This window comes from Schistocerca piceifrons, chromosome 5, assembly GCF_021461385.2.
Source record: "Schistocerca piceifrons isolate TAMUIC-IGC-003096 chromosome 5, iqSchPice1.1, whole genome shotgun sequence".
In the NCBI taxonomy this organism is placed as follows: Eukaryota; Metazoa; Arthropoda; class Insecta; order Orthoptera; family Acrididae; genus Schistocerca; species Schistocerca piceifrons.
This window is the reverse complement of record NC_060142.1, coordinates 468922711-468938448: the sequence shown is the minus strand read 5'-3', so window position 1 is coordinate 468938448 and position 15738 is coordinate 468922711. Positions and strand designations below refer to the sequence as shown.

General features: G+C 44.6%; 1 protein-coding gene across 1 annotated transcript in view; it reads left to right on the top strand.

Moving 5' to 3' along the window:
• Positions 1–15738, top strand: part of LOC124799078 — a 130265-nt gene that overhangs the window by 92084 nt on the left and 22443 nt on the right. The gene's annotated exons all lie outside the window — the stretch shown is intronic.

Sequence of the window (15738 nt, the reverse complement as noted above, 5' to 3'; positions counted from 1 at the left end):
AGTGTTTTAGTTTTGTTTTTCTAGATATACATTTCTTGTTGCAAATATTTTTGGTCAAACCATATGCTCTTTCCATTTTGTTAATTCTTACATTTATTGCAGATTTTTCTAGTCCATTTTCTTGTATACTTTCTCCAAGATATTTAAATTTATTTACTCGCTCTATTTTACTTATTTGTGTTTCTGTGTATTTTGGTGCATTTTTTATATTTGTCATGAAATGTTTTTTCAGCTGAAATTTTGAGACCAGTTCTGTTTGCTAATTTTTCCAGAATGTTTATTTGAGTAACTGCTTCTGTCAGGTTTTCTGAAAGTATTGCAAAATCATCCGCAAAAGCCAAGCGCTTTGCCTTTATTCCATTTGTTTTCCTTCCCAGAGTTATTGGTTCAATTTTGTGATTTTTTCCTCCGAATTCCAGATCCTTACAATTTTTCTAGAACACAGTTAAACAATAAAGGTGATAAACCATCACCTTGTCTAACACCAGTTTTTATTTCAAAAGGCTGAAATACTTCTCCCATAAATTTGACTTTAGATACTGTACGTGTTAGTGTTTCACGAATTAAGTTTGCTAGTTTTGATTTTACACCAAATTTTCTAATGACCTTATCTATCGTTTCTCTGTCTATACAATCAAATGCTTTCTTGAAATCTATAAATGACACTAGTATTGGTTTGCTAGTTAACATTCTATGGCGAATTATTGACTTGAAGTTAAAAATTTGTTTTGCACAGGATCTTCCCTTTGGAAAACCACCCTGATATTCTCCTAATTGTTTGTCTAAAGTATCTACCACTCTGTTGAGGAGAATTTTTGATAATATTTTGTATGCCACTGGCAGAAGTGACACTCCTCTGTAATTACTGATATTTTGTTTGTCTCCCTTTTTATGTAGCGGGTGGATTAATGCTTTTTTCCATTCAACTGGAATCTTTTCAGTTTTCTTCTTTTTTTGTATTTATTAATTTATTTTTGATTGCTAGTTTCTGTTACACTCGAGCCGGCTTCAGATCGTAAAAATATTGTTGATTAGAGTAAATGAGTAAATGCCATGCTGGCTCAGAACTTCGCTGAAATCTTTTTTAAAATCGACAACAGCCATACAGAACGTGTACGTAAAATAACTTTACATCGTTCATAGCCAGTCAAGTAGAACACAGGTCAGAAAATTGAGATGTTTTGCCGTCAAAACATAGAAACTGATCCAACTTAATTAGTATTTGTATTATCTCATAGCAGAGATAATTATGAGTACGTTATTTAAACGTGGTATATGAGTATAGCTCCGTATTGCAGTTGATGACCATTACAACCATCGAGAAACAGAACATGTGACTTGCTCGTCGTAAACATGTTCGGCAGTACTGCAGTGAAGAGGGGACTGTCAATTACTAGGATTTAGGGCGTAACGCCTTCGTTTTATGCCCTTCGCTCTACTCGATTGGTTATGAACGATGTACAGTCATTTTACCTACACTGCATTCTGTATGGATGTTGTCAGTTTGCCGGCCGCGGTGGTCTCGCGGCTCTAGGCGCGCAGTCCGGAACCGCGCGACTGCTACGGTCGCAGGTTCGAATCCTGCCTCGGGCATGGATGTGTGTGATGTCCTTAGGTTAGTTAGGTTTAAGTAGTTCTAAGTTCTAGGGGACTGGTGACCACAGCTGTTAAGTCCCATAGTGCTCAGAGCCATTTGAACCATTTGTTGTCAGTTTAAAAAAGGAAGAAAAAACACATTTTAACGGTGTGTAGAGCCGTCATGGCAATTACACTAATCAATCATGTTTTTTATGATCTAAAGATGGCTCGTGTGTAGCGGAAACTAATATTGAAAATAAATATAATATTTGCTATATTTCGTTCGAAGATTTTGAACCCTTAATGTAAAAATTACGACAGATCACTTGTCTCCAACGTTGACAACGTTAACAAACACGTTTTGAATAATGTTGCAAGTACTCTGTATTACTATGGAGTATTTCGCGTTATTATTCCACTCTGATGAAGGCCAACACTTTGGTCTGTATAAGAACATGGTGGCCTGGTCAGGTACCCAGAAATGTATTATTGCAGATCCTATCCATTCCACCTGTTCCAGTTCTAATCTACTCTTTGCCATTATCGAACTTTTCTCCTTGCTGTGGCCTGCGTTGTGCATTATCTATGACATTCGGCAATACTCCAGCAGATTTAACTCCTGTATGCAATTTACATCGTAGTTGTTTGTTATTAATAGTATGACCATTCAACTCTTGAATGTTTTCGATCCTTATCACGTTTCTTCAACAGCAGACTTTTCGAAAACCCAAACTTCTGCCGTTTGCTTTCATGGCTTTCCCTTCTTTACTAATTGCTAACCTTCACTGACACATAGCATCACTGGTACTGACGTTATTCTATAGAACTTCAAACATGTTTCTATTTCTAATTTTTTACACAGAAGTTTTCTTATTGTTTCGAGAAGTATTTTTTATTTCTGTACTTTATTTTTAGCTATATTGCATCTGTCATAACTGTTTCCTTCCCCTGGTAACTGAAACGTTAAAGGCTACTTGTCCTATAAAATTTCCGTCCATACCAATCTGTTACTAATAGATTCTTGGCCTCTAAATGTGATTATTATATATAGAGGGTTTCAAACGGAAGACAAGAAAGCATTATTTGAGTTCTATATTGCCAATGCTTTTTCGTCGCCGGCCGAAGTGGCCGCGCGGTTCTGGCGCTGCAGTGTGGAACCGCGAGACCGCTACGGTCGCAGGTTCGAATCCTGCCTCGGGCATGGATGTGTGTGATGTCCTTAGGTTAATTAGGTTTAACTAGTTCTAAGTTCTAGGGGACTAATGACCTCAGCAGTTGAGTCCCATAGTGCTCAGAGCCATTTTTTTGCTTTTTCGTCGTCCGCAAAAAGAAAAGGGCAGATAAATTTCACTTAAGCCCAATTTGAAAAACATCATATTTATCCTGTGATTATCCTATGATGTAGTCGATATCAAAGTGCTGTCAGTTTACAGCCTCGTCGTGTATCCTGATCCATTATATTTTTGTACAAATTCGGGTAAGGTGATTAGGCTTCTAAAAATATGACTCGGTCTGAGATGTATCATTGCCTTTAATATTCTCTACACATGTTTCCTTCTTACACTGTGAATAACCCATGATAGCCAGATGCGTTTGATGTTGAACTCTTGTTGTTAGTTATCTGGTTGACTGTGGTAGGGTCGTCTAAAAATTCGTTTCTTGGTCTCGGACCACATCGCTCTTCGCCTACCTTTCCATAATTCGTATCATATTTTGACAGTTTTACTGTACAGCTGCACGAATACCTGAACTGTGCATATCAGGTATGTACGACGGTTATTTGGAAAGAAAGGAACGATCGGTGGCGAAATGGAAACCATAGTGAAAATCCGATGAACTTTCGCACAGGTGTGTTGGGCAGTGTCTCTAGTATGCCCGTCGATCGCGTTACGTCGTTCTTTTTAGTTCTGGGCACACAGGGAGCACGTAAAGATACCTAGAACAATAGTGTCTCCAGCCAAGTACGAGGACCTGGTGAGATTTTTCGCCTGAAGCTACGCAGCAAACGTTACATAACGGTCGTGCGTTTCCTTCTTCAAGAGAATTCTCAGCCGTATTCTGCAGGGGCAATGAAGATGCTCCTGCAGCGTTTTCGGTTGGAAATGTTTAAATGTTTGATTATCCACAATACAACCCGTAATTTTCTCCCTATGAATTCCGTCTCTGCTCACATGAACCGCTGGCTATGAAGACAACATTTTGGCGCAGACAACGATCTGTAGGCCATCGTAGAAAATTAGCGGAAAGCGCTGGAGGCTGTCTTCTATAACGAGGCAATTGTAAAGTTGGTACAACGCTACGACAAACGACTAAGTCGGATCTGCGACTATGGAGATAAGTAGCTGGAAGTTGTAGCTAACTGTTGCAAATAAAACAGTTTTGATTTTCACTGTGGTTTCCATTTCGCGACGTATCGTTCCTTACTTTCCGAATAGCCCTCGTAGTATCCAATGCAACTATAGTTCTCCCACTTCTCTGTCCCCTTCCAGGATGGTACGTAGGACGAGGGTCAGTCGGTTTCGTTCTTTATGAGCCTCAGTCAGTATCTTTAATCTTAGCGTTGTATCCCTTACGCGATAGGTATGTTGGAAAATTAAAGTACTGTATACTGCTTACACGTATTGACTCTTAGAATTATGAGAGTAAGAATCTCCTCGTATAGAGTTGCGGTCAAAAATGCACTGGTGTACAAACATAATGACGAAAGTAACTTTCGCATGATGTGTAACTACCAAGTAACACAGCCCGATATAACTTGGTCCATATACAGAAAGAACTGGTACAGTATATTGGAGAAGGCAACTGAAAGAAATATACAGCGAGACCAACAGAAACGACACTTTTATTCAAAGACAATAACTGCACTAAAATCACCGTGATTCATGATGTTGCCCTGAACATTATAAAAGCTGGGCATGGTTCTTAACAAGGTGTGTGATAACCGCAGATTGCAGTGGGTTGTCTGCAATGTGCTCCAAAAGTGGCGACGCTGTTGGTAAGGAGCTCTTGTAGTAAGGCGTTACATTCCTCTACCAATGAGGTTGGAGACTGCTGGATTGTCGGGTCACCCCAACGGACCTCACACGAGGTCTGTGGTATTTAAGTCGAGGGAACGGGTAGACAGGTGCATTTGCCGAATATCCTCTCGGTCCAAGTGCCGCTCCATCTGGGCATTTCGATGCAGTCACGCATTGCGATCCATAAAAATGTAGTAAGGCCCGATTGCACCTCTGAAAAGAGCCACACGGAGAAATAGTAGTGTCCCAACAACGTTGAGTGGTGAGAGTACCGTGCTGAACGATTTCGAGCTCAACATATCCTTACAACGTTATTCCTCCTCAAACCATAACACCTGCACCACCAAAACGAATATGTTCGACCATGCTAGATGTACCTTCATATTGCGAAAGGTGTGAAAACGTAATGCACCCAGGAACATTCTCGCACACGATCGTTTTTGTTGTCCTGGGGTTGTGGTGTGGGGAGGCATAAGGTTGCATGGTTGAACTGAGCTCCAGATCTCTGAACGCTGTACGCTCACCGTCAGCGTTGTGGCACTTTACTGCTTCCCCATGTCCAATTTTTTAGGGATGCATGTTTCACTCATTTCATTTTCATGAATGACGACGAGCAACCAGCACTAAAACTGTGCAGGAGGAGAAGCTCCTGCAACGAGAGATTATTCAGTAAATATACTGGTCTGCCATTTCCTCCTGATTTAAATCCCATGGAGCACGTGTGAGATGCGTTGGGGAGGCGTATTGCAGCACGTCCTTATGAACCAACGACCAGCCAGTAGTCGTGAAGTGCGCTGGTGGAGGAAGGGAACACCCTGCTACAGGAACTTCTTACCAACCTTGTGGTCAGCGTCTGAGCGCGTTGCAGAGCATGCACTGCTGTCCATGTTGAATCTCACACTCTATTAAGAAACATGTAATGTCCAGGGGACCACCATGAAAGTGTCATTTCAGTTCGTCTCACTGCATATTTCTTTGTTACCTATTGTACTACGCTACAGCAGTTCTTTCTATGTTTCGTCCAGGTTATATCGAGTTGACTACAGCCGACATATTTGTCTCGAGAGAATCAGCAACTTTATTGATATTTAAAATAACACTCACTTATTGTTCCCAGTTGCTCATTGTTTAGCTTTTAATGTTGTAATTAAATGACATGTTTTGATCACCTGGATTATCTTCAGTTTTAAGTGGCTACATCAGGAAACCGTCTGTTCATGAAGTCATAGGGAGCTACGTTATTTGGTTGTGACACATCATGCGAAAGTTACTTTCGCCCTTTAATTTCTCACACCAGTGTACATAACGGTCACGGATGGATGTAATCGTAACTGTGGACAGGTCTCATTTCTGTACATGAATACGGACAACCATCAGCCGTATAATGGGATGATAATGAAAATTTGTGCCGGACCGGGACAAGAACACGGATTTTCCCGCTTATCGCCTGCGGCCGCAGTCATTCCAACATCCCTCGAGCGACGACAATGCTCGCCAGTGAGCATCTGTGGTCCACTTGCAAATACAAATGGCTCTGAGCACTATTGGACTTAACATCTGAGGTCATCAGTCCCCTAGACTTCGAACCACTTAAGCCTAAGGACATCACACACATCCATGCCCGAGTCAGGATTCGAACCTGCGACCGTAGCAGCAGTGCGGTTCCGGACTGAAGCGCCTAGAATTGCTCGGCCACAGTTGGATTTGCAAATACAGAAAATTACATTCCTTACTTTGAGCATTTCTTTGTTAAAATTGCTCCATAACCGTGCATCGTTAACTCTCTTAAAAAACCTCTTTCACAAGATCTGTCTTTTCCCAATTTTTAAAGCATTTTGTAACAAAGCTTCTCTTGTACGTGATACCTGCCAACCGTAGCAATGAAAGAAGCGGAGATAAACAAACAACATGTGTTTTTGGCAGCGTAATCAACCTAAAACGTAAGGATTCTACATAGAAGCGCAGAAGACCAAACTTCATTCTTGCAAATGATTGTGAAAAACACCTTTATTGGAGCGTCTCCCTTCTCAGTTTGCTCAACGTCTCTGTGAAACTCTCGCGCTGAACAGAAAGAGCAGTGACGAGTTCAGCTGCTCTCGTTTGAATATTTTCTCTCCTCCCGTTAATCCAAACTGGCAACGGCTTCACCCTGATGAACAGTACACAAGAACTGACCGAACGAATCTTTTTTAGGCTGCTCTGGCTTAGGATTTTTCCAGCATACCAGAACCCCGCGTCTGCCTTCCACAAGCTACACAAAGGTTACAGTTTCGCCTCGGATGGCTCCGAATAGATATTCCTTGATACTTAACGGATTGGGACTCGGGTTAGTGACTGATCACTAATGCCGAAATCCAACGAGATGAGATATCTTCATTTATGTACTTGCGTTTCATTAAACTTTATTTTTGTTGACAGTCAGCTCCAATCTTTTATATTAACTGCTAATAATCAGCAAGTGTCTTTGCACTTCGTAATAATTTCACCTTCTTGCACACATCTGCGTCTTTTGCGAACAGCCTCATAAGGTTACAGATGTTTTCAACGCTATTCTTTGTATATAACGTATACATTACCTGCCTTTTATGATTGTGTTCAGACAAGCTGAACGCTACTTTCGCTTCCGATGAAATCTCTTACGAGTGCACCGGCAGTGTTTCAGGCCACTCTCTGAGTGGACAATGCATGACCTAATTTGTAGGCTTAACTCGTTGTTGTCAGAGGCGGCGATCGCGTGCTGTTGCTTTAATGTCCATGAGTTTAATGCAAAATTAATCCTTAAGCATATTAAGTAAGCAGACAGGTTGATAGGAGGTGTTTTGTTCTTAAAAATGAATGTGTCTTCTATATCTTTCTTTCAAAAATCTTTCATTGATAGCGGTTATTTCCTGGACTATACTTAGACTGTTGGGTCGTCTAGGATTGCATTCGCATTAGTCTAAGTCACGTTCATTCCTCTGCATGTCCATCACGATCAGTTAGGTTCTATTTATAGAACCAGCTTTGTAATTTAAGCAATTCTGTTACTGCTGCATGCAACGGATAACAAGAACTGAACTGACTTTTTCTGCTACAGGCAGGAACAAGAGCGATGAGTGGCTTTCAAATACTCAGTCGCTGCCTAATCACTGTCTCTTTCTCAGTTTCGAAATCTCAATTGGACAGCGTGCATATTAATATTTTGGGGCATCATAGGACGAGGATTAGATAGTGGGGCGGTGCAACTTGGTGTACGTTATGAATAGAACAAGCTTTGATAATCAGAATACGAATTTCTCTACATGGTAAAACTAGAAGCACCTCTATGTATCATTACCATCTTGCACTGACTGGACTGAAAAGTTCATTGATTAAAAGTTGTCTGAATTATATGGTCAAACTTCTCACAGATGTTCCCTTATCAACCACTTGGCTAAAGTGAATTGATAAAGCAAATGACGACATGTAAACTATTTCATCCCGACTTTAGAAAATAAGAACTGCATAGCAAAGAAAATGGATAACACTCAGACCACTCACATATGAACACATGTAGAAACCCAGCAACGTCTGTAATCAACTATTATTCGAGGGACCAGAGAGCAATTGAGAGTGTCTGAGGTGCGCACCGGCTTGGGGAGCTATTCCAGTTACCAAAAAAAGAAGGGGATAAAAACACATAAATCGGCAACTGGAAGGACCTTTCCGTACAAATAAGTAGCCATTTTGATCGTAATGAAGTGCCTTGTAAGTTGACTGGAGACACAACCCAAAATGACAGGACTTGATACACGTGGCAAGCTGAAAGCCCGGAACCCCAGACTCACCTAATCTCCAATAAATTGAAAAATAGGAGGAATGAAAGAAATTTAATCGATGTACAGGTATTTGTTGGATTCTACGCATTATGATCTACATCTACGTCTACATCATACTCTGCAAGCCACCTAATGCTGTGTGGCGGAGAGTACTTTCGGTATCACTATCTGATCCCTCCAACCCCGTTCCCCTTGCCAATAGTGCGTGGGAAGAATGATTGTTGGTAAGCCTCTGTATTGGCTCCAATTTCTGGAATTTTCTCCTCGTGGTCAATACGCGAGATGTATGTGGGGGGGGGGGGGGGGGGGGAAGTAATATGTTGTCCGACTCCTCCTGAAAAGTGCTGTCCCGAAATTTCAATAGTAAATGTTTCCGTAATGCACGGCGCCTCTCTTGTAACGTCTTCCAGTTTGTTTAGCATCTCCGTAACGCTCTTTCGCCAGCTAAACGATCCCGTGATGAAACGCGCTGCTCTTCGTTGGATCTTCTCTATCTCCTTTATCAGTCCTAGCTGAAAGGGATCCCAAATAGATGAATAATACTCAAGAGTCGGGCCAACAAGCGCCTTATAAGCATCTTCTTTCGTGGATGAGTTACATTCCCTTAAGATTCTTCCGATGAATGTGAGTCTGTGTGTGCATTTCCCACTATGTTTCATGTGGTCATTCCACTTAATGTCGCTCTGGATATTTACGCCTAGATATTATACGGTAGACGCTGTCTCCAGCTGTTTGACATCAATAGTGTAGCTGTACAGTAGCGGATTTCTTTTCGTATGTATGCGCAATATGTTACATTTATTTATGTTCAGTGTCAAGATGCCAGTCTGCACCATTCATCAATTCTCTGCAGGTTGTTCTGCAAGTTCTTACTTTCTTCTGTCGTTGCTACTTTGGTATACACAACTGCATCATCAGTGAATAGCCTTAAAGAGCATCCGACGTTTTCTACTAAATCATTTATGTATATTGTAAACAGCAACGGTCCTATCACACATTCCTGTGGTGCTCTGGATGTTACCTTTACATCTGTCAATTTTGATCCGTTAAGAGCGGCGTATTGAGATCTACCTGCAAGAAATTTTTTAATACAATCACGGATGTGCTCCAATACTCCGTAAGCTCGTAAATTTTTTTCATTAAACGGCAGTGCGGGACGGCGTCAAATGCCTTACCGAAACCAAGGAACATGGCGTCAACCTGACCACCGTTGTCCACTGCGTCGTGGATCTCATGGACGGACAGAGCGAGCTGAGTTTCGCAGGTTCTCTGCTTGCGGAATCCATGTTGATTTTTATAGAGGAGATTTTTGTGGTGTCACCGCCAGACACCACACTTGCTAGGTGGTAGTTTAAATCGGCCGCGGTCCATGTAGTACATGTCGGACCCGCGTGTCGCCACTGTGATCGCAGACCTAGCGCCACCACCAAGGCAGGTCTCGTGATACGAGAGTGGACTCGGCCCCAGTTGTACGAGAACCAAGCTACCGCCCAGTTGTACGCGAACCTAGCTATCGCCCAGTTGTACGAAGCCTTTCTCTCTCATTAGCCGAGAGACATAATAGCCATCAGCTAAGTTAATGGCTACGAACTAGCAAGGAGCCATTTGTATCAGTGCCTATAGCTTCGAGTATTCAAGAGAGATGTATTCCAAGGAATCAATAAAAGTTAAGTAAAAAGCATCTACATACTTTTCTTCTTATTCATTCATAAGTTTTTATGTTCCAGACTTCACGCCCGTATGCTTATTGCCGTGCGTGCACTATCGGCCACAGCGTTAGTTTAGCATTCCTTTTCAGCAATCCACATCACGGTGTCGGTCCAGCTACCGACACTACAATTATTGGCGACGAGATAAAGAGTTTGTATTAATTCATTTGCACCATTGGCCGATTTCAAGTGTTCTGATTGCTTACATTTACTTGTGTCATGGCTTCGCCACATTCTCCAGATGTACTGTCCGAATTTTATCGCTTGCAGAATCAGCAGACGCAGGCGTTACTGGATGCCCTTGGACAGCTCGTCCAGGGTCAACGTGCGCTGCACACCGATGCGGCCGCAGCCGCTTCACCGCTACCGCAGCCACAACCTGCCGTTGCACCGCCTTTTAGGCACTACGACCCGAACCAAGAGACCTGGCAAGAGTGGTCCCGCCAGTTTGCCTTCCATCTCGCTGCCTACAGAATTCAAGGTAATGAGCGGCAGCCGTTTTTGCTTTCTTGTGTCGGTGTGTCCACATACCGTGTGATAGTGAAATTGTTTCCCCGACGAGACGTAGCAACTCTGTCATACGAGGAAATTTTGTCTGCATTAGATGCCTATTTCAAAGAAACGGTTAATGTGGTTGCAAAACGGTATACGTTCTTTCGTACAAAACGTACGGCCGGTCAAACTAATAGGGAGTGGGTAGCAACATTGCAAGGACTTACTAGGGACTGTGCCTTTGAATGTGACTGTGGTCTTTCTTATTCAGATACAATGGTGCGTGATGCAATTGCACAGAACGTTTCTGATGTTCGCATACGTGAGCAAATTTTGAAACTAGTTAATCCCTCCCTTCAACAAGTGATAGACATATTGGATAGACAGGACACACTTGACTGTGCTCAGGAATCTTTTGAAACTTCGCCAGCTGTGTGTAACATTAACCGGCCCGCCGGGCGCGCTCGCGCAACGCGGCCCGGTCAACTGCCCTCGCGGCCGTCCGCACAGCGACCGCCGCGTGCTAAGCCAGGTGTGCCGCGCCAGCCCACAAATGCGGTGAAATCATGCCCGCGGTGTGCTACTAGACATTCGCGTGAACATTGCCCGTCACGCCAAGCTATTTGCTTTTTCTGCAATAAGAAAGGACATGTTCAAAGTGTTTGCCAGAAAAAGCTCAGATCAGACAATCACAATCATTCCAGGCCCTTTGCTTCGCGCCGGAATCGAACCCAGGACGCTCAGGCTCGTGGACCTTCGCCTATGGACATTCATGTCGTTAATTCCGCTTCGTCCAGTGACACTTTCTCTAACAGTGACTGTGATCGTCCCACAAAAACTGTGCGTCGACGTCGCCGGAAATCACGTCAATTAGCAAGTGATTCTGTACCAGTGTCTGTTCCCATTGCACAAAACAGTCGCTCTTGTCGTCAGCAGGACAATAAACTTTTTGTGGACTTAGACTTTGAAGGCAAAGTGATACCATTCCAGCTCGATACCGGAGCGGCAGTTTCATTGCTCAATCACGACACATACAAACAACTGGGCGCACCTCCGTTGCGTGCCGCAAATGTTAAGCTAACTACATATTCCGGACAGAAAATTCCTGTGTTAGGACAGTGCAGCCTTCTTGCAACATTCAAGGGACAAACAAAACTTGTGTCATTTTACGTTCTTCGTTCTTCTTCTGCAGTGAACTTGTTTGGGCTAGACTTGTTTAAGTTGTTTAACATGTCTATTGTAAATCAGGTCCTATCAGTGAATCAGACTGTGCCTACAGACAGTGTTTCTCGGCTGTGTGACGAATTTGCAGACATTTTTGCACCGGGCTTAGGTTGCGCTAAAAACTATGAAGCACATTTAGAACTGAAGGTAAACGCGCAACCGAAATTTTTCAGGGCGCGCGATGTTCCCCACGCATTGCGTGATGAGGTCGCAAGAACGTTACACGATCTCGAGTCACAAGGTGTGAGTGAATGTGCGCAATGCCTATTCTCTTTCAGCTCCGCTTCATCGCGTACGCCGTACAGGTGTTCCGTTCGTCTGGACGACGGAATGTGACCGCGCCTTTCGCCAGTTGAAATCGGCGTTGTTTTCTAATACTTGCCTTACGCCATTCGATCCCCAGACACCCCTTTTGTTGATGGTAGATGCATCGGATTTCGGGATCGGTGCTGTACTTGCGCACAAAGTTGGCTCCCATGATCGCCCTATTGCCTTTGCGTCCAAATTGCTCTCGTCTGCGCAAAGAAATTATTCACAGATAGAGAAAGAAGCTTTGGCTCTCGTGTTTGGTGTTACTAAGTTCCATGATTTCTTGTATGGTCGTCACTTTACCATCATCACAGACCACAAACCTTTGACATCGCTTTTTCATCCGTCCAAGCCTGTACCTCCACGTACAGCGCAGAAATTCATTCGCTGGTCTATTTTCCTCTCGCAGTACCGCTACGATATCTTGTATCGGTCCACTGCTAAGCACGGAAACGCCGATGCGTTGTCCCGTTTGCCTGTTGCTGAGGATAAAGCATTCGATTCTTCCGAACTTGCTTGCATGTTCATTGATTCGGAAACCGATGAAGTGGTCGAATCGTTTCCGATTGATTTTCGTCGTGTCGCTACAGCCACAGCTGCTGACCCTGTCCTTGCTACTGTTTTACGTTTTGTTGCTACGCAATGGCCTTTGTCAAAGTCTCGGATCGAGGATCCGTTGGTTCGCCGATTTTTTGCTCACAAGGAGAGACTTTTTGTTCGACGTGGTGTTTTGTTGTTGCGTTCTGATAATGATCAGTCCAGAGTCGTGGTCCCACGTTCGTTACAGTCCTCTGTTTTACGGCTTCTTCACCAAGGACATTGGGGTATAGTGCGAACGAAACAACTTGCTCGTCAGCACTGTACTTGGTTCGGAATCGATGCTGCGATTACGAATATGTGTTCTTCGTGCCCGGCGTGTGCCGAACAACAGTCCGCACCGCCGCGGAAAGTCTTTGCGTGGCCAAAAGCCACTTCCCCTTGGCAACGCTTGCACATTGATTTTGCTGGTCCATTCTGGAATGCTCGATGGTTGGTTCTGGTCGACGCCTTCAGTAATTTTCCTTTTGTTGTCCGGATGTCTTCCACGACGTCCTCCGCCACCATCCAAGCGTTGTCTGCTATCTTTTGCATTGAAGGTCTTCCGCAGACTATTGTTTCCGACAATGGCCCACAATTCATGTCCGCAGAATTTCAGTCATTCTGCCAGGCCAATGGTATTCAACATCTGACATCCGCGCCGTTTTCGCCTCAGTCCAACGGTGCCGCTGAACGATTGGTCCGGACTTTCAAGTCACAGATGTTGAAATTGAAAGAGTCGCATTCTCGGGAGGACGCATTGTTGCTCTTTTTGTCTTCGTATCGCTCTCAGCCCCGAGATGGTCGCTCGCCGGCTGAGTTGCTCCACGGTCGTCCTCATCGCACCTTGATGTCTTTGCTGCATCCGCCGCATCAGGTTCCTGTGCAGCGGCAGACTCCTGCTTTTGCTCCAGGCGACGTTGTATTTTATCGCAACTATCGAGGTTCACGGCGTTGGCTCGCAGGGCGCATTCTTCGCTGCCTCGGCCGCGCGATGTATTTGGTTTTGGGGGCCTCTGGTGAGGTGCGTCGGCATCTCAATCAGCTGCGCCTCTGTCGTCGCTCGGGTTCTGCCGCTCCCCGTCTGCTTTCAGCGACGGTGCCGTCCGGTCAGCGCCCTGGGGACCCATCTACTGGCTCGCCTCATCCCCAGGTGTTACCGACGATGCCTTCCATTTTGCCCCATGGCGACGCGCCGCCGCCGCCGCAGCAGCAGCAGCTGCAGCAGCCGCCGCCGCCGCCGACCGCATTCGACGCTTCGTTGCAGCCGCCAAGCGCCTCCCAGGGTCACGCGCCGCCGATCGCTTCCCGTGACCAGCTGTCCTCCGCCATGGAACGCCCGCCCGCTCCGGACCACATGCCGTCATCGCGCGTCGGCTACCCCGACGCCATGGACGTCGACCCTTCAGTACCTCCTGTCTCTTTACGGGCGCATACACCGCATGTTGACGTGCACCCTGGACTAGTTTTGCAGGCGTTTCCTAGCTCCCCTCGGACCGGATGGCCGGGTGCGGGTGGCACAGCCTCGCCTGTTGTTAGGCTCCCCACCTCATCGCATACGTCAACATGTGGTCCTCCCCACGGCGGGCGGAAGCCTTATTACACGACCGTTCGCCGATTTGCGGGGGAGGAATGTGGTGTCACCGCCAGACACCACACTTGCTAGGTGGTAGTTTAAATCGGCCGCGGTCCATGTAGTACATGTCGGACCCGCGTGTCGCCACTGTGATCGCAGACCTAGCGCCACCACCAAGGCAGGTCTCGTGATACGAGAGTGGACTCGGCCCCAGTTGTACGAGAACCAAGCTACCGCCCAGTTGTACGCGAACCTAGCTATCGCCCAGTTGTACGAAGCCTTTCTCTCTCATTAGCCGAGAGACATAATAGCCATCAGCTAAGTTAATGGCTACGAACTAGCAAGGAGCCATTTGTATCAGTGCCTATAGCTTCGAGTATTCAAGAGAGATGTATTCCAAGGAATCAATAAAAGTTAAGTAAAAAGCATCTACATACTTTTCTTCTTATTCATTCATAAGTTTTTATGTTCCAGACTTCACGCCCGTATGCTTATTGCCGTGCGTGCACTATCGGCCACAGCGTTAGTTTAGCATTCCTTTTCAGCAATCCACATCACGGTGTCGGTCCAGCTACCGACACTACAATTTTCATTTTTCAAAACCGTTATAATTCTTGGTCACAAAACGTTTCCTAATACTATTATCTGCAGCGTTGGCGACTGTCTAAGGAACCACGATCGTTCCAGGTGTACAACTCTTCGTCGACAGCAAATCAAAGGTCACTGATGTCTTTCTTCAAGGCTCCTCGAAATCAGTATAAGGGCATGGTTCCCACTGAAATAATACACTCCTATATTGTCTGAAGCATACAGGCATCGAATTTATTACGAAACTGGTAGATGCGTGTCACAGAAACAGTTATGACGGGTTTACATTGTTTCCTTCATAACACGAGTAGCAAAATAAGGTGTTTGCATTTCGTGGATAGACAATGGTGTAAAGGCACTCACTGTCCTTTGTGTTATTGCGTAGTTAGTACCTCAGATTGTCTTCCATGTCAATAAACACGCCTCGCAGGTATACCCCAAAAGTCTTCTGCGGTGTTCAGATCTAGGCTACGCGCGGGCCAGGCCAATACGTCGGTAACTATATCTTTAATCCACTTTCTTGTTGTGCGGATACCTGCAGAGATGCATTATCTTGTTGAAAACTTAATGTTTCGTCTCCTGGGTCCTCCTACATTCTAATGCATACTGTCTCTAGCATCTCAGTATCTATATCTGAATTCAATCTAGTGTTCACCGAAGCAATGCGTGGTACAGTTTTAGTGCAAAATGCTGTCCAAATCGTAGCACTTCCACCACCGAAATTTCTGCTCATTCCTACCTGCTGCTCTGTTCTCGGATCACGCCAATCATATTGAAAACCATCCGAACCATCCAAATTAAAATTCTTATCATCACTGAAGATCACTTTATCCCATTGTCAAATCTTTAATACACGTTTTCCAGCAAACAAC